General features: G+C 40.6%; 1 non-coding gene across 1 annotated transcript; it reads left to right on the top strand.

Annotated features, from left to right (window-relative positions):
• Positions 1-20,409: 20,409 nt before the first annotated feature.
• On the top strand, positions 20,410-20,513 carry LOC130958393 (small nucleolar RNA R71). The gene has a single exon (XR_009077517.1). It is a non-coding gene; the product is annotated as a small nucleolar RNA R71 (small nucleolar RNA).
• Positions 20,514-20,715: the final 202 nt, after the last annotated feature.

Here is a 20,715-nt window from a genome sequence, read left to right as displayed (position 1 = left end):
TGACCCACCAATAAATATGTACCCTACCCATCACATTTCTTCCCCTTGTCGGGCCACTTATATAGTAGGCCCACAAATATGTACAAAGGCTCCACAACCATGCTGGATACGTGAAACCGAGAAAAAAAAAAGTAAAACTCGTTCAACTCACTCATTCTCAAAAAATGTTATGTTGTTTCAGAAAAAAAAAAAAGAAAAATAAAGCCCAAATATTAGCGTTCTAGTATCACACGGCTTTCCTGTGCGGTGACGTATCACCAGTCACAGTGATATCTAACTTCACGACATTTATGGAATGCACGGAGTAGGAAACGTAACTTCAAACCTGACTACATCGCTATTTACTTAACCTAACTGGACAAGTAATTTAATGGCCTACGTGAACAGTGCGTGCCTCTTGTGAAGTATTTTTGTGGTCAATGTCACGAAAACAGTCGGCCACGAGTATTTCCTGACAGACACACATGCAAAGCTAGTGCTGGTGACCATGTGCGACACGACAGGGCGAGGGATAAAGTCGAAATACATGATGCATCAAGAGAAAAAAGCAGCATCTAAAGGTGCGAGCAATGGCGTGGAGAATATACTCACATGGGATCGTACAAAACGTTAGCTGTGTGGGACAAGTTCCTCACTAAGTACGCTACACGTGTCGAGCCTCAGTCATCCGTGTCGGGAGTGGCCCACTCCACTGCGTGGGCTGTTCTGTCTCCTTCCTGTAGTAGATTCTCGCATGGGAATTAACAGTCACTTTCAGAAAGAACCTCCCATGGGGATTCAGGCTTTCCTCCATGTCAATGATTATTACAAGTGGAGTAGAAGCCAAGCAATCCTGAGAAGTTTTTGTGACCCTCCTCACGCGTGGCCAACTTTGCTGAATGGAAATAGAACAAATTCCCCGATTTACCCTAACTACTTTGCTTTAATGGCAAGACGGATACATGTATGGCTAATCCTATACATGTAAGTATAACCACGGAAGGGTTTGTGTGTACTTTGCTGTCTTTTTACCATTGCGCTTTTATTGAGAAATTACTGAGACTGAAGCCAGTGATGTCAATCGGACGTCGCATCATGGTGAGTTGAGAGGCATAGGTAATGGGTTGGCGCAAACACAACATTTCAAGTGGGGGTACCATAAACGACGTCGCAATTTATGGGACTTGGATATGCTGCTTTTGGTTTTGTAACTATGAGGAAGCGGTTCAAAGTTGGGTCTCACGTAAAGTGTTTATAATTAAATCCACCAGCCCGGTCGGGTCAGACCGAGAGTAGCATTACTGGTTAACCACACCATTCACGTGTTTAGGATCCATGGGTCAACATTGACCAAGTCACAAACACAAGAACCCCACACTTTTTGCTATAAATATTACTCTCCCACCCCTATCTACTTTGCAAAGGAAATCGAGGTTGCCTCATATGCCCTCACACCCCATGCATGCTACCATGCCCTAAACAGCGCATGGAATTCCCAACATGCCGGCAGGCAGACCCCCCTGCACGATGCAACCAATGAAATCTCTCCCTCCCATATCCTCATAATCAAATCGTTCAATGGGATTGGGTGAAATCGGCAACCAATTTATCAAGTTTCTATGACTCCGACTACGTGCTCTCTCTCCCCTGTTGCACTCCATGGCCAACTTCACATTGAGGTAGGCCATCGCTACTTGCATGATTACCGCTCTACCAATGTGTTTAGCGACAATCTATGCAAGCTACGCAACAGGTATCCGACAACCATCACTCTCCTTAGTCGAACACGTTCACAAGCAACAAGTCTTCCTTTCTTGTGAACGTAATAGTTACTCGGTGACATTTATATCATGCTATGAACTGGTATAATTTTTCTCCCGCTACTATTTCTTGTAAAAGAGAAAAAAATTTTATCAATATAATGTAACACATTTGTAAATCCCGTTTTAATAAACACGGTTTCAGGCTAACATATGTCATGTACTTTCACTCCGGTCTTCAGTTGCTTTGGCCTTCAGTCGTATAATAAGTAGGTTAACACTTGTGTCAGGTGTTTTCCCGCGCCATGCCAAGAAGTTTACTATTTTCATGGTTACACGTACTGCATGCACATTAATGTGAATCATGCTTGGCATGCATAACGATGAATTTATTGATCGGAGCATCCAGATAAATCATCTTAATGCCTCTGTTTAACCTCTTTCAAGATACCCTTCATTTTTTCCTTAACCATGAAAGTCCGATCTCACTAACAAATTCATTCCCAGTGAAGGTATTTTTTTAACTGATGTTTATCCAATTTCAACTTACGTTATTTTCCCAACAAACAAGGATATAAACATAAGCTTGTAACCCAACGTAAATGTATATGCATGGTAATATATCAACGTAGGCAAAAAAATAATGTTGGGTATCGTAACTATAATTAATTTAGTTGACCCGAATTTTACACAAATTGTTGATCAAATATACAATCTGGGCATCAAAAAGAATTAAGTGGAGCAACATATATTGAGACATCAGTAAACTTATGGCTAAATGGTCCAGTTGTGAAGCAAAAATTTACATTTTCTCCAAAAAAACGTAGACGTCAATAATACAACTACCAACAACGGCTAATTCTCAGGTTTAAAATATAACTAATACAAAGTTACAGATAAAGTTAGTCAGTTCTAATACAACAAAATTTTAAATCGACCCAATAAAATACCAATCCATGACATTAGTAAATTTTACAGAAAATTTCACGCTCATCCCCTGCGAGATGTTAAAATGGCACTCCGCTCCACTCTATTTTATAAATGTACATTCCTGTCCTTCTAACTTTTAATAAACCTTTTCATTAATCCAATTTAAACCCCTTGTGTTAACTAATGTTAACTTTATCTTTTTTTAAGAGGAAACAACCTACTTATTAAAAAAATACAGATTAGCAAGAAATTTTTTTTGCATTATATTTTGCTTATCAGAAGACCCCTTAATAAAGTATTTTTTATTGATTAGATTGTATTTTTAAAAAATTAATAGTGATGTTATTTTTTTTTCTAAAATAACCTTCAATAATTTTTTAATTATTAAATTCTGATTTTACCAAAATGTTCATTAATATTTTTTTTCATATTTTACTATTAATTTTTCGAAATCTATATATATTATTGTAATTTTGATAAGTACACAAATCTTGTTTTATGCCATTCTGAATAGGATTTATTATGCTGAAGTAACTATAACGAACCAGTTTAAAGTCAGGTTCATGTGGTTATTGGGAAAAAATCGGTCAGTCTGGTCCGGTCCAACCCAGATTGTAATTACACACACCAACATAAACCAAAGGGTCAAAATTTTATAGCAGAGAATCATACGGACCGCTCACATTTTGCTATAAATACTACTTTCCCACCATAAACTCTCTCGCAAAGGATATCAGGGTTACCTCCCAACAATTCACAACTCATACATGCTACCAGGATGCCAATGACGCATCCAACAACCAATATCTCAAGACCTGCACCACGTCGTCTCTTTTCTCCCAGCACTCCTACTCTTCGGTCACATCATCCAACAACGAAGACAGAAGGAAATGGAAGGTGATGAAGCTACGATGGGTTGCAGAATAAAGGGCGTGGTCCCGCATCCATGCAACAAGAAAGGGCTAATACGAACAGCCTAGTCACACGAAGGTCAGAGCACATCAAAAACTTTTTTTCCTCATTTGTGCTGCATCAAGGATCCAAGAAGAAATCTACCAAGTCTCAGGCACAAATCAAGCAATGAGGGAAAAATCGAAGTCAAATCCAGACAGTAGCAGATCCACGGTCCAAATCCAAACTTCGGGCCAAACCACGACTCTATATGCTAGATTCAACAAACTTGAAAAAAAAAGGATGGGAACGTATGGGTAACATGCATGCAATAGATTCGAATCTCTCTTTCCTCACTGACGAAGCCGCTGCAGAACTTATGCAAGACAACAAAACATTATGGGTTATGAACTTGCTTCAACCTTGGAGGCTCCACTCTTCTATAATAACGGTGAACAACCAATAGTTGAATGCAAGAGAGTAACAACAGAACACAGGATTCACATCTCATCGTTGCCTCAGTTGTTCGAGTTCTCTTAATTGAAGGTTCTCATTTATTATTTCTTTTTCTCATTTTGGTCTGTCTGAGTCTCATCAAAATTGTCCGAACATGGTGAGCTTAGTCGGAAACTGCCAACGAAGGGTAAAGGACAACGACTTACTGACAAACGAATTTCTGCTAGTAAAGAATTTTACAAATGAAGTCTCATTGTAAGTATAGTTTCTAAACCAGCAAAGAATTCTTTCGTACAAAAATTTTGGTTGTCACAAGTAACAAAACCCAATAAAATTTATAACCAAAGTATTCATACCTCGGGTCGTCTCTCAAGGAATTGCAGGGAGGTATGATTTATTATTGGTTATGGAAAAGTATCTTTTGGGTTTTTTGAAAGGTTTGAACAGGGAATTTAGATGGCAAGAAAATAAATTAATAACTAGAAAAACTCTTGGCAAGGTATGAGAACTGGAAATTACATCCTAGTTATCCATATCAGTTGTGATGAGAATTGTTTATTGCTCCCACTTAGTTAACCCTTACTAAATAAAGGAAAGTCAAGTGGACTAATCAGTTTGATTCCTCAAATCCTAGTCAACTCCTATGGAAGGACTAGCATTAGAGGGATCCAAATCAATCAGTAAATTCCAATTTTCAATCAGCACCGAGTTTGATAACTCAAGTGTCACCAATTACTCAACCAAAGTCAAAGGGAAAAAAATTCAAATTATTTATATCATAAATAAAAGAGAGCAATCATAAATCTGAAATACCTCAAATTATATTAAATATAAAATCAAATCTAACATGAGAATTCTTAAATCAAAGTAATAGGATAAATAGAAATAGAAGAGAAACCAAAGTAAAGGAACATTGAACCTGTAATGAAGAAGAAATAGCCTAAAACTAATAGAAATCCTAAATCCTAAAACCTAGAGAGGAGAGAGCCTCTCTCTCTCTCTAGAAAAACTACATCTAAAACTAAAATTGTGAATAATGAATGTTTCTATCTCTCCCCTTGAATGGATGCCTTCCCCCACTTTATAGCCTATAATATGTGTTTTCTGGGCTTGGATTTGGGCCGAAAAGGAGTCCAGAAATTGCTGGAGACATTTTTTGCAAATTTCTGCACGTGGCATTCGTCACGTGTGCGCGTGGATCACGTGTGCGCGTCATTTGGAAGTTTTTCTTGTCACGCGTACGCGTCAGTCACACGTACGCGTCGGTCGGGTTCTGCGCGAGTCACGCATCCGCGTCGTCCATGCGTGCGCGTCGCTGCCATTTCCTTTCAAAACTTCATTTTCACGCGTTCCTTCCACTTTTGCATGTTTCCTTTTTGTTCTCTAAGTCATTCCTGCCCTATAAAGCCTGAAAATACTCAACAAACAGATCACGGCATCGAATGGTAATAAAGGATAATTAAAATTAATAATTTTATGGTCTTAGGAAACATATTTTCACATACATTAAGGGGTAAGGAAGGAATTGTAAAATCATGCAATTTATATGAATAAGTGAGCAAAGACTTGATAGAAACCACTCAATTGAGCATAATATAAATCATAAAATAGTGGTTTATCAACCTCCCCACACTTAAACATTAGCATGTCCTCATGCTTAATCCAAGAAAAACTATAAATGGGTGAAGGTAGAATGGTGGAATCTATGCAATGCAATCTATCTAAATGCAATCTACCTAAATGAATCATGCAATTCTAATTACTATCCACTTATATACACATAGAGCTTACATGTGGTCAAATTAAGTCAAATTTTTCAAGGAATCATATATGGACAACAAAGGTTGAACCATTTTAAAATATATTCACAATTGAGTGGAGCTAATCAAAAAAATTCATAAACTTGCAAGACAAGCAATGATTAAACATGGATATATGGAATTGAGCTATTGAACCCTCACTAGATTTGTGTTTACACTCTAATCACTCAATGTTTGGGGTTAATCACTCTATTCTTCTCTAGTCATGCTTTCTAAAACTTTGTTCTTCATCTAACCGATCAATAAATATTTAATGCATACATGCAAGCGTCATGAGGTCTTTTCAAGGTTGTAATGGGGCTAAGGTAAAGGTGAGGGTGTATATATAAGGCTAAGTGGCCTATAAATTGAATCCTTGATTAGTCTAAGATCTCACCTAACATATACATACTCTATACAAAAATTATGCCTAGCTACCCAATTTTTTCACTTTTGTATCACATACTCATGTATCAACTTTTCTTTTAATTTTATCACATTTGCATTGATCTTTCACTAAGTTTAATATTGGGGTAATTTTGTCCCCTTATTTATTTATTTAATCATAGGGATTTTTTTTGAAAAAATAAACACAACATATCAATGCGCATGGTATTTTAATTATTTTGGTCTCATATGAGCATGCACCCAAATTTCAATTAATTTATCAATTCAATACCTTCCTATCAACCCAAGTTCCCACGGTTCCCCACACTTAATTGATACACAATCTCTATCTTAAGCTAACCAAAGATTCAATTCCTTGGGATAATTAATTTGTTTTTCTGCTTAAGGCTAGTGATGTGGTAAAATTCAGAATAAATGGGGATACAAAGGCTCAAGGTGGCTAACAAGGGTGATTTAAAAGGGTAGGCTATTTGGGATAAGTGAGCAAAAATAAATAATGGCCTCAATCATATGCAAGCATGTAAATACATTGAATATTGGACATATAGAATGGAGCAAAGTAAAGTCTGCAAGTATAAAGAAGAAATGAGAAACACACGAGAATGAAAACTATGGTTAAATAATATAACCATGCAATTAAGCTCAAAAACTCACGAGTTGTGTGTTCTTTGGCTCAAAAATCATATATCAGTTATGTACATCATGCAAGTAGAATTTAAGAGTTTCCATTCAACTCAATGTGAATCTTTGAATGGCTCTTACAAAAATAAGTATTTTTCTTGAAAAAATATTGTCAATTTACCAATATTTATTGCTATATATATATATATATATATATATATATATATATATATATATATATATATGCTAAAAGGATAAACTAAATTAAATAATTCATATTGTTTATATCACAACTAAATAAGCTAAGAGTGTAAATTAAGCTAAATATCTAAGATATATATATAGCCCAAAATGCAAAATATAATAAAGTAATCAGAAATACAGCAAAAGAAAATGTGCAAGTACTGAAAGTCAAACAAGATAAAATAAAATAAACTAGGATAAAGGGTCTGAAGGTAGTTCACCAAAATAAAGTTTGCCAGAGATGGCGACCTCCCCACACTTAAATAATAGCATCGTCCCCAATGCTCAATCAGGCTGGGTGTGAAGAGTCGTCACCTCCGGAGGGGTGTGCTGGTGCCGTCTGTATGGGCTCTGGCAGTGAAAGTGTCAGAGGCTCTGCCTGTATAGGTGCATGTGGGTCTGGTGGCTGTGTCTGCTGAGACTCCTCATGCTGGGACTCTACCTGCTCGGGTCCTGCCTACTCAGCCTTTGCTCATGCATCTTCCTCCTGGTCATTCGCCTCCTCCTTAGATGGCTCTGATGGTGTGTCAGGCTCGGAGGGGATGTCAGTGTGGCCGGATCGGATCATCAACTTCAAATGCTCATAGCATCGCTTGCTGTGACAATCAGACCGCTCATATCGCCGCTGGTTGCGGCGCTTCATCTGGTCCAGACGCTCGAATAGGTGGTGCACAAGGTGGTAGACGGGCTGGGAAGCAGGGGAGGGTGCTGTGGATGTGGGTGGTGCGGCAGGTGCTAAAGGGGCAGTAGAAGATGTGGCTGCATCAGCTGTGGCAGTAAGAGAGGGTGGTCTGTAGCCCAGAACCTGGAACTTCCTGCCATGTGGGATGATCTTCTTGCAGTCGGCGGCGGGTGGCTTCTCATCCTGGGGCTCCCAGGGTACCTCAGCTCGGCGGCCCAACTAAGTAATCAGGTAGGGAAAGAGCAAAATGCCTCGAACATGAACCCTGTACATGTAGCACCGGATAAATCAGGGAAGGTACAGGTCCTTGGCCTCCATTACGCACCAGATAAGAGTAATCATGGCAGCTGGCACCTCAATCTCGTGAGTGCTCGGCATCACATAATTGCTCAGGATTTGTTGCCATAGCCGAGCCTCATCATTCAGATAATTAATTTTTATGCCTTTGGGGGTTGTTGTTGACTTACTCATAACCCATGGGACAGCAGGATCAATAGCTATAGTGCGCTTCACTACTTCCCAATCAAAATGCATAAACCTCATATCCTCCTCAGCCTGCTGATAACCATCTGGTCTATCTGATTTAGGCTGGAAGTTGAGGATATCTTCAATTGCCTCTTCAGTGACTAGAATCTGCTTGCCTCTGAGCTGTACGGCATCCAGGGTCATTTTAAAATAGTTGCAATAGAATTTCCGGACCCAGGATGCATTAACTTCAGTCAAGTTTCTCTCCAGAAAGAACCATCCTCTTTGTTTGATTTGTTCTGTGGTGTACTGCTATAATTCAGCTGGGATTCGGAGGGTCTTTTCTAGATATAAGTTCCTTGAAATTGCAAAGACCGGATACTTCAGTTCACAGTATCTGTTTGTAAACTTGACTGGGCCGGTTGCAGGCACTAGTTAATCGGCCTTTTTCTGCGGAATAAAGGTTTTTTCCCGCCAGATATCATCATGGAGTATATCCAAGGTGGTGGTAGATGATTCTCCTCTTTTTCTTTTGCCTGTGCTTGCTTTAGCTTTTCCTTTAGGGTCCGACATCCTGAAAAGCAGAGGTTCCAGGATATAGTTTATAAAACTAAAGCAGGAAAATAAGAAGGCAAATAGTGTGTCAGCAATGAAAGCATGGATAGGGAAAAGAAGAAAGAAACTCAAAGCATGAAGTGAGTCAGTAGATGTAGAGTTTTGGACTATATGCAAGCTAAAAGTCAAGGAATTTAAATAAGAATCACAATCTAAGAACTATGATATGCAGAATGCTTGTTTGTCAGAAAACAACAATTAACATGCCTTGAAATTGGTTGAAATTAGTTAGTTAAAAGCCAAGAGAGAAGTTAATGAAGTTAAGAGTTAGAAAGTTAATGAAGTTAAGAGTTAGAAAGTGAAGTTAAAGTTAGTGGCATGGTGTTGTAGTTCCTAGTTAATAGAAATGCACAAACTTGAAGAACAAGTAACTCACATTCAAGCAGAGAATGCAGATTATTAATGGTAAATATGAAAATAAAAAGAAGCATGAAAAGGATTAATAATCATCAATAATGCAATTGAAGTTGGAAGGGAACCAAAAGAGATCATGAATGCTAGCCCAGCATGTCATGAGGTGACTTTGGTTTAAACCAATTAAAGCACAACGGAAAAGTACCAAAGGCAAGTCATGATTGGTAATTTAAGTAAAACCGATTTTGAGGAAAATTGGGCAGCATTCCGGCAGTAAAAGGAGCGTTCCCGGAAAATCAAACAGCATAATAACGCAAGTAGCAATTGTCAAACAGAATTAGCAATTTATAAAAGTCTCAAAACAAGTTATATCAAACCAGCAAGTAAAATGGTATCGAGCAGAAATCTCAATCAAGATATGTTCAAGGCAGAATGTAGACCAGAACAGTATCATAAGATTAAGGCAATCAAGCCTGGTTTAGTTTAAAGGTACAAGTGCGGAATTAAAATGGAAATTGAAATGGAGCACTTGATTAATCATAGGAATTTGCAGAAAGGCAGGAACAGAAATTATGCAGAAGGATATCAATTTTAGTCGGCACATGGATTTCAAGATAATGCAGAGCAACAATTGCAAGCAGCAATAACAAATGCAACATATAAAAATGATGGCATGTGGCAGAACATTATCACAGCCATGAAACATTGAAACAGCAACAACAACAGTCAACCAATAGTAAAAAACATAAAATTCAAACAGCAAGTATGGAGCAATTATCAGACCTAGAATCCTCTAACCACATACTAACTACCTAACTACCTAGAATCCACTATGAAACATGGATATCTAACTAATCTAAATTGAACAGAATGTAACTCAGCTAGTTAATCTAATTGAACAGAAGTAGATTAGGAGTTTGCAGAGATAGAGGCAGTGGAACCTGGGAGGGCAGTGGCTAGAAAGTGAGACAGAGAGAGAGTGGGGTGGTGTGGTGGCTCTGATGGTGGCGGAATGGCGGTGCTGGGATGCGGCGCAGCGGCGTTGGGAGTCCCGCGGTGGTGGGTGGAGGCAGGGGGCGAAAGAGGGAGAGGAATAGAAGAAGGAGAGGGGTGAGGAGGCGAGGGGGAATGGTGGCGTCGCGGTGGTGGTGGCTAGCGATAGGGTGCCGCGGCGGGGTTGGGTTGGCGACGGGTTAGGGGCGAGGGGGTAGGAGGGAGAGAAGAGGAAGATAAGGGGGAAAGAGAGGGGTGAATGGCGGCGGGGTTGGGGGCTGTGACGGTGGTGGTGCAGTGGCTGGGCCGGCGGTGGTGGCTGGTGGTAGTGGGAGAGTGGAGAGGGAAGAGAGGGATGTAGGTGGAACGTTGGGGGGGGAAGTGACGCGAAGAGGGGGGTTAGGGTTTCCGCATCATGGGTTAGGGAATTCAAATCCACGCAGACGCGTGGATCACGCGAGAGCGTGGGTCGGGCGAAAGTACAACGACGTGAAAGCGTTATTGACGCGAACGCGTGGGTAGGAGTGGGTGGCACTGACGCGTTCGCGTGAGGCACGCGTTCGTGTCAACCAGAATCGTGCTAAACGCACGAAACCAGCGTCGTTCTGGCACAACTTTCTGTTTCAATTGGGGAGGCAAAAATTTTCAGGCGACGCGTACCCACGCCCACGCGTGGCGGGTGTAAGTAAAAATGACGCGTACGCGCCATTGACATGCACGCGTGGCCTAATTTATGCCTAACGCATACCAGCCGCACGATTCCAGCCCAACTTTCTGGGCGTTGGATGGTGACACCGATTTGGAATCGACGCCCACGCGTGGTGGGGCATATTTTTTTTATATGCATAATGCAAATATAAAGATGCTGATGCAGATGTTATGAATGGTACTAGGGGGAAATAAAATTAAACTAAAAACAAACAAAACAATTAAGATTGAAAAAGAACAATCATACCATGGTGGGTTGTCTCCCACCTAGCACTTTTAGTTAAAGTCCTTAAGTTGGACATTTGATGAGCTCCTTGTTATGGTGGCTTGTGCTTGAACTCATCCAGGAATCTCCACCAATGTTTGCAATTCCAATAGACTCCGGGGTCCCAAACTAGGCACGTAAAGCCTTCGAGCAAGTTAAAGCAGGTGTTCAGGTTCCAGGGGTAGTGATTATCATAATGAATCCCAGGATCCCAAACCTTGCTTTTATACCCGTCTCTGCCTTGATTTATATATTTCTAGACGGCCAGTACAAAATTTAAATTCTCTCTAAGATGACCAAACATCTTCCGAGACCCATTCAATCGAGCTCTATACCAATCCTGGCACCTCAATTTGAAGCGCGGAACCATATCAAATCTTGCATACCAACTCCTAGTACTAACCATTTCCCTTTTGCTTTTAAAGCCATAAAGAGCTCCAAGCTGACCATCAGTTTCAAGCAAACCATATTCAAGTGGAAGGGTGAAGATGAAGGCTAAGGATTTTACCCACTTGAAGGTTGTATTGGGTGGTAATGGCCTTGGGACAGGTGTTTCCAGTGGTTTTGCAGGCTCCACTTCCTTGTACTCCTCTGTGAATTCTTTCAATTCCTGACAAACCTCTTTAACTGCAACCACGTCTTGATCAAAGTCTTCGATTTCTTCTTCATCACTCAAGTCATAAGTTGGAGGTTGAGAAAAGTCTACCTCCACATCGGCTTTGTATTCACTTGGGGAGGATTTTCTAAGCTCAAAGAGTTCAATTGTGGATGCAAGTTCATCACTAGAAGAGTTTAATTATGATCATCACTGCCAAGGGAATTAGCTTCTTGATCTGCTCCGTCCAATTCTTCATAAGATACATGCCTTGGGGGTTGTGCACTATCCTCTTTGGCATCAGTTGTAATTTTCTTGGCGAAATTCTCTGCAATTCTTAATTTCCATAGAGGTTTAGTGTCTCCTAAGTCATCAACCAATTCTTCTTCTTCGATAAATTTGGCTTCCTCTACTTGTTCCAGTACAAAGTCATGCTCATTACTGTCTATCGGGGCTTCCAGTATCTCCTTCATGCTACGTTCTTCATTAGACTCCCTGGTGCGCGAAATCGTGATCACTACAACTTCGCACAACTAACCAGCAAGTGCACTGGGTCGTCCAAGTAATAAACCTTACGCGAGTAAGGGTCGATCCCACGGAGATTGTTGGTATGAAGCAAGCTATGGTCACCTTGTAAATCTTAGTTAGGCAAACTCAAATGGGTATAGATGATGAATAAAACATAAAGATAAAGATAGAGATACTTATGTATATCATTGGTGAGAGCTTCAGATAAGCGTATGAAGATGCTTGTCCCTTCCGTCTCTCTGCTTTCCTACTGTCTTCATCCAATCCTTCCTACTCCTTTCCATGGAAAGCTTATGCAAGGGTTTCACCGTTGTCAGTGGCTACCTCCCATCCTCTCATTGGAAATGTTCAACGCACCCTGTCACGGCACGGCTATCCATCTGTCGGTTCTCAATCAGGCCGGAATAGAATCCAGTGATTCTTTTGCGTCTGTCACTAACGCCCCGCCCTCAGGAGTTTGAAGCACGTCACAGTCATTCAATCATTAAATCCTACTCAGAATACCACAGACAAGGTTAGACCTTCCGGATTCTCTTGAATGCCACCATCAGTTCTTGCCTATACCACGAAGACTCTGATCTCACGGAATGGCTGGCTCGTTTGTCAGGCGAGCGCTCGGTTGTCAGGCGATCAACCATGCATCGTGTATCAGGAATCCAAGAGATAAACACTAGAGCCTCGTTTGCTTGTAGAACAAGAGTGGTTGTCAGTCACTTTGTTCATGAGTGAGAATGATGATGAGCGTCACATAATCATCACATTCATCAAGTTCTTGAGTGCGAATGAATATCTTAGAATAAGAACAAGCGGAATTGAATAGAAGAACAATAGTAATTGCATTAATACTCGAGGTACAGCAGAGCTCCACACCTTAATCTATGGTGTGTAGAAACTCCACCGTTGAAAATACATAAGAACAAGGTCTAGGCATGGCCGTGAGACCATGCCTCCCAAAGAGGGTTCAATCATAAAAACATGATCAAAAGCTTCTAAGATTGAAAGATTTAAAATACAATAGTAAAAGGTCCTACTTATAGGGAACTAGTAGCCTAGGGTGTACAGAGATAAGTAAATGACATAAAAATCCACTTCCGGGCCCACTTGGTGTGTGCTTGGGCTGAGCAATGAAGCATTTTCGTGTAGAGACTCTTCTTGGAGTTAAACGCCAGCTTTTATGCCAGTTTGGGCGTTTAACTCCCATTTAGGTGCCAGTTTCGGCGTTTAACGCCGGGAAATCTGAAGGTGACTTTGAACGCCGGTTTGGGCCATCAAATCTTGGGCAAAGTATGGACTATCATATATTGCTGGAAAGCCCAGGATGTCTACTTTCCAACGCCGTTGAGAGCGCGCCAATTGGGCTTCTGTAGCTCCAGAAAATCCACTTCGAGTGCCGGGAGGTCAGAATCCAACAGCATCTGCAGTCCTTTTCAGTCTCTGGATCAGATTTTTGCTCAGGTTCCTCAATTTCAGCCAGAAAATACATGAAATCACAGAAAAATACACAAACTCATAGTAAAGTCCAGAAAAGTGAATTTTAACTAAAAACTAATAAAAATATACTAAAAACTCAACTCAAACTACTAAAAACATACTAAAAACAATGCCAAAAAGCGTACAAATTATCCGCTCATCACTCCCCACATGAAGCCATGGGGGTTCCGTGAACATCCGAAGGTTGGGACGCTAATCGATTTATCGCTTGCTCCAATTGGTGAAGAGTTGCATGAAATTGGTTCACTGTTTCCTTGAGACGATCCTTTGATTCTTGTTCCATTGGATATGGGCATGGTGCATATGGAAGTGGTGGCTCTTGGGAGTAGTTGGGTTGGAATTGGGGCGGATACGGGTTAGGGTCATAAGGAGGTGAATGGTTGTAGTTGTCTTGTGAGTATGGTGGTTCAAAGTTATATTGAGGAGGTGGGTCATAAACATATGGCGGGGCTTGTTGGTAACTACAAGGGGGTCCACAATATCTATCATCGTGGTACGCACCTCGGAATGGCTCTTGACTATAGTAATTGGGTGGAGGTAGTTTGTCACGAAGGGGTCCACCATAACTATTGTCTTGGTATTCATCGTAGAATGGTCGTTGTCCATAGTTCTTTGGAAAGTGTGGTTGCCAAAAGGGTTTATCAGATCCTCGGGGCTCTTTCCATCTTTGATTGTTTCGACTTTGATGCATGTTCCTACTATAGCTTCCATTCCTTGCAACAATATTGGAACCAAACTTAAAGCCAGAAGGGTGAGAATTCATATTAGTGAATAAAAATTAAAAACAAAAACAAAAACAAATAAACAAGCAAAAGCAAATATTTACAATAACCAATAATAAGGCACACGTTTGCAAATCCCCGGCAACGGCACCATTTTGATGAACGAATTTTCTGTCGGTAAAGAATTTCACAAATAAATTCTCGTTGTAAGTATAGTTTCTAAACCAGCAAAGAATCCTTTCGTACAAAAATTTTGGTTGTCACAAGTAACAAAACCCAATAAAATTTATAACCGAAGTATTCAAACCTCGGGTCGTCTCTCAAAGAATTGCAGGGAGGTATGATTTATTATTGGTTATGGAAAAGTATCTTTTGGGTTTTTTGAAAGGTTTGAACAAGGAATTTAGATGGCAAGAAAATAAATTAATAACTAGAAAAACTCTTAACAAGGTATGAGAACTGGAAATCCCATCCTAGTTATCCTTATCAGTTATGATGAGAATTGTTTATTGCTCCCACTTAGTTAACCCTTACTAAATAAAGGAAAGTCAATTGGACTAATCAGTTTGATTCCTCAAACCCTAGTCAACTCCTATGGAAGGACTAGCGTTAGAGGGATCCAAATCAATCAGCAAATTCCAATTTTCAATCAGCACCGAGTTTGATAACTCAAGTGTCACCAATTACTCAACCAAAGCCAAAGGGGGAAAAATCCAAATTATTTATATCATAAATAAAAGAAAGCAATCATAAATCTAAAATACCTCAAATTATATTAAATATAAAATCAAATCTAACATGAGAATTCATAAATCAAAGTAATAGGATAAATAGAAATAGAAGAGAAACCAAAGTAAAGGAACATTGAACTTGGAATGAAAAAGAAATAGCCTAAAACTAATAGAAATCCTAAATCCTAAAACCTAGAGAGAGGAGAGAGCCTCTCTCTCTAGAAAAACTACATCTAAAACTAAAATTGTGAATAATAAATGTTTCTATCTCTCCCCTTGAATGGATGCATTCCCCCACTTTATAGCCTCTAATCTGTATTTCTCGGCTTGGATTTGGGTCGAAAAGGAGTCCAGAAATTGCTGGGGACGTTTTCTGCAAATTTCTGCACGTTGTGTCCGTCACGCGTGCGCGTCATTTGGAAGTTTTCCTTGTCACACGTACGCGTCAGTCACGCGTACACGTCGCTTATGTTCCGTGTGAGTCACGCGTCCGCGTCGTCCATGTGTGCGCGTCGCTGCCATTTCCTTTCAAAACTTCATTTTCACGTGTTCCTTCCACTTTTGCATGTTTTCTTTCTGTTCTCTTATCTATTCCTGCCCTATAAAGCCTGAAAATACTCAACACACGGATCACGGCATCGAATGGTAATAAAGGATAATTAAAATTAATAATTTTATGGTCTTAGAAAACATATTTTCACATACATTAAGGGGTAAGGAAGGAATTGTAAAACCATGCAATTTATATGAATAAGTGAGCAAAGACTTGATAGAAACCACTCAATTGAGCATAATATAAATCATAAAATAGTGGTTTATCACTTACACTTGGAGAAAATGCCATAAGATGTTGGTAATTTTCCTTATACATCTTTCTGTTTTGTTTCATGATCCTATGGAGATTCCCTTACAAGTTGGGTTAGCACTTGGCTGTTGAAAGCTACGATGAGTCATAGTCAAATTCAAATTTGATCAGAGTCTGGATTAGTCCCAGATAGGATTTGGTAGATCCTATTCAAAACATTGGTGTACGTAACTCGGCGAAAAAGTTTGTCAAATTTGATCAGCATTGTGACAGAGACTGGATATATGCTACATTGCATTTAGTAGCTAAACCAAGATACATCTACATGATACTTATACTACTCTATTCCTTTCAAGAGCCAACATTCATGAACCACAAATTTAAAAGACATATGCACTGTTTAAGCATACATTCAGAAAATAAAAGTGTTGCCACCACATCAAAATAATTAATCTGTTATAAAATTTAAAATTCATGCAATTCTTCTCCTTTTCAATTAAGAACATTGTTAATTTAAGAAAAGTGATGGATTCATAGGACATTCATAACTTTAAGGCATAGACACTAAGATACTAATAATCATAAGACACAAACATGGATAAACATAAGCATGAAAACTCGAAAAACAAGAAAATAAAGAACAAGGAGATTAAGGAACGGGTCCACCTTAGTGATGGCGGCTTGTTCTTCCTCTTGAAGGCCTTATGGAGTGCTTGAGCTCCTCAATGTCTCTTCCTTGTCTTTGTTGCTCCTCTCTCATGATTCTTTGATCTTCTCTAATTTCATGGAGGAGAATGGAGTGTTCTTGGTGCTCCACCCTTAGTTGTCCCATGTTGGAACTCAATTCTCCTAGGGAGGTGTTCAGTTGCTCCCAATAATCTTGTGGAGGAAAGTGCATCCCTTGAGGCATCTCAGGGATTTCATGATGAGAAGGGTCTCTTGTTTGCTCCATCCTTTTCTTAGTGATGGGCTTGTCCTCATCAATGGGGATGTCTCCCTCTATGTCAACTCCAACTGAATAATAGAGGTGACAAATGAGATGAGGAAAGGCTAACCTTGCTAAGGTAGAGGACTTGTCCGCCACCTTATAGAGTTCCTGGGCTATAACCTCATGAACTTCTACTTCTTCTCCTATCATGATGCTATGGATCATGATGGCCCGGTCTAGAGTAACTTCGGACCGGTTGCTAGTGGGAATGATTGAGCGTTGGATAAACTCCAACCATCCTCTAGCCACGGGTTTGAGGTCATGCCTTCTTAATTGAACCGGCTTCCCTCTTGAATCTCTCTTCCATTGGGCGCCCTCTTCACAAATGTCAGTGAGGACTTGGTCCAACCTTTGATCAAAGTTGACCCTTCTAGTGTAAGGATGTTCATCTCCTTGCATCATAGGCAAGTTGAATGCCAACCTTACATTTTACGGACTAAAATCCAAGTATTTCCCCCGAACCATAGTAAGCCAATTCTTTGGATCCGGGTTCACACTTTGATCATGGTTCTTGGTGATCCATGCATTGGCATAGAACTCTTGAACCATTAAGATTCCGACTTGTTGAATGGGGTTGGTAAGAACTTCCCAACCTCTTCTTCGGATCTCATGTCGGATCTCCGGATATTCACTCTTTTTGAGTGAAAAAGGGACCTCGGGGATCACCTTCTTCAAGGCCACAACTTCATAGAAGTGGTCTTGATGCACCCTTGAGATAAATCTCTCCATCTCCCATGACTCGGAGGTGGAAGCTTTTGCCTTCCCTTTCCTCTTTCTAGAGGTTTCTCCGGCCTTGGATGCCATAAATGGTTATGGAAAAACAAAAAGCAATGCTTTTACCACACCAAACTTAAAAGGTTTGCTCGTCCTCAAGCAAAAGAAGAAAGAAGAGAGTAGAAGAAGAAGAAATGAGGAAGAAGGGAATGGCTTTGTGTTCGGCCAAAGAGGGGGAGAAGTGTTGTTTAGGTTGTGTGAAAATGAAGGGGTGAAGAAGGGTTTATATAGGAGAGAGGGAAGGGGTAGGGTTCGGTCATGTATGGGTGGGTTTGGGAGGGAAAGTGGTTTGAATTTGAAGGGTGAGGTAGGTGGGGTTTTATGAAGGATGGATGTGAGTGGTGAAGAGAAAGATGGGATTTGATAGGTGAAGGGTTTTTGGGGAAGAGGTGTTGAGGTGATTGGTGAATGGGTGAAGAAGAAGAGAGAGAGTGGTGGGGTTGGTGGGGATCCTGTGGGGTCCACAGATCCTGTGGTGTCAAGGAAAAGTCATCCCTGCACCAAGTGGCAAGAAAATTTGTGTTTTGAGCCAATTCTGGCGTTAAATGCCGGGCTGGTGCCCATTTCTGGCGTTTAACGCCAGGTTCTTGCCCTTTCCTGGCATTTAACGCCAGTCTGGTGCCCCCTTTCTGGCGTTAAACGCCCAGAATGGTGCCAGACTGGGCGTTAAACGCCCATCTGCTAGCCTCACTGGCGTTTAAACGCCAGTAGGTTCTTCCTCCAGGGTGTGCTGTTTTTCTTCCTGTTTTTCATTCTGTTTTTGCTTTTTCAATTGATTTTGTGACTTCTCATGATCATCAACCTACAAAAAACATAAAATAACAAAAGAAAATAGATAAAATATAACATTGGGTTGCCTCCCAACAAGCGCTTCTTTAATGTCAGTAGCTTGACAGAGGGCTCTCATGGAGCCTCACAGATACTCAGAGCAATGTTGGAACCTCCCAACACCAAACTTAGAGTTTGAATGTGGGGGTTCAACACCAAACTTAGAGTTTGGTTGTGGCCTCCCAACACCAAACTTAGAGTTTGACTGTGGGGGCTCTGTTTGACTCTGTTTTGAGAGAAGCTCTTCATGCGTCCTCTCCATGGTGACAGAGGGATATCCTTGAGCCTTAAACACAAAGGATTCTTCATTCACTTGGATGATCAGTTCACCTCTATCAACATCAATCACAGCCTTTGCTGTGGCTAGGAAGGGTCTGCCAAGGATGATGGATTCATCCATGCACTTCCCAGTCTCTAGGACTATGAAATCAGCAGGGATGTAATGGTCTTCAATCTTCACCAAAACATCCTCTACAAGTCCATAAGCTTGTTTTCTTGAGTTGTCTGCCATCTCTAGTGAGATTCTTGCAGCTTGTACCTCAAAGATCCCTAGCTTCTCCATTACAGAAAGAGGCATGAGGTTTACACTTGACCCTAAATCACACAGAGCCTTCTTGAAGGTCATGGTGCCTATGGTGCAAGGTATGGAAAACTTCCCAGGATCTTGTCTCTTTTGAGGTAATTTCTGCCTAGACAAGTCATTTAGTTCTTTGGTGAGCAAAGGAGGTGCGTCCTCCCAAGTCTCATTTCCAAATAACTTGTCATTTAGCTTCATGATTGCTCCAAGGTATTTAGCAACTTGCTCTTCAGTGACATACTCATCCTCTTCAGAGGAGGAATACTCATCAGAGCTCATGAAAGGCAGAAGTAAGTCCAATGGAATCTCTATGGTCTCATTTTGAGCCTCAGATTCCCATGGTTCCTCATTGGGGAACTCAGTGGAGGCTAGTGCACGCCCATTGAGGTTTTCTTCAGTGGCGTTCACTTCCTCTCCTTCCTCTCCAAATTCGGCCATGTTTATGGCCTTGCAATCTCCTTTTGGATTTTCTTCTGTATTGCTTGGAAGAGTACTAGGAGGGAGTTCAGTAACTTTCTTGCTCAGCTGACCCACTTGTGCCTCCAAATTCCTAATGGAGGATCTTGTTTCAGTCATGAAACTTTGAGTGGTTTTGATTAGATCAGAGACCATGGTTGCTAAGTCAGAGGGGTTCTGCTTAGAATTCTCTGTCTGTTGCTGAGAAGATGATGGAAAAGGCTTGCCATTGCTAAACCTGTTTCTTCCACCATTATTGTTATTGAAACCTTGTTGAGGTCTCTCTTGATTCCTCCATGAGAAATTTGGATGATTTCTCCATGAAGAATTATAGGTGTTTCCATAGGGTTCTCCTAGGTAATTCACCTCTTCCATTGAAGGGTTCTCAGGATCATAAGCTTCTTCCTCAGATGAAGCATCCTTAGTACTGCTTGGTGCATTTTGCATTCCAGACAGACTTTGAGAAATCAAATTGACTTGCTGAGTCAATATCTTGTTCTGAGCCAGAATGGCATTCAGAGTATCAATCTCAAGAACTCCTTTCTTCTGACTTGTCCCATTGTTCACAGGATTCCTTTCAGAAGTGTACATGAATTGGTTATTTGCAACCATTTCAATTAGCTCTTGAGCTTCTGTAGGCGTCTTCTTCAGATGAAGAGATCCTCCAGCCGAGCTATCCAAAGACATCTTGGACAGTTCAGAGAGACCATCATAGAAAATACCTATGATGCTCCATTCAGAAAGCATGTCAGATGGACATTTTCTGATCAATTGTTTGTATCTTTCCCAAGCTTCATAGAGGGATTCTCCATCCTTCTGTCTGAAGGTTTGGACTTCCACTCTAAGCTTACTCAATTTTTGAGGTGGAAAGAACTTTGCCAAGAAGGCATTGACTAGCTTTTCCCATGAGTCCAGGCTTTCTTTAGGTTGTGAGTCCAACCATGTCCTAGCTCTGTCTCTTACAGCAAAAGGGAATAGCATAAGTCTGTAGACCTCAGGGTCAACCCCATTAGTCTTGACAGTGTCATAGATTTGCAAGAATTCAGCTAAG

This window comes from Arachis stenosperma, chromosome 10 (assembly GCF_014773155.1).
Source record: "Arachis stenosperma cultivar V10309 chromosome 10, arast.V10309.gnm1.PFL2, whole genome shotgun sequence".
NCBI classification, from domain to species: domain Eukaryota; kingdom Viridiplantae; phylum Streptophyta; class Magnoliopsida; order Fabales; family Fabaceae; genus Arachis; species Arachis stenosperma.
The sequence above is the reverse complement of the archived record's forward strand: the minus strand, read 5'-3'. Positions and strand labels throughout refer to the sequence as shown.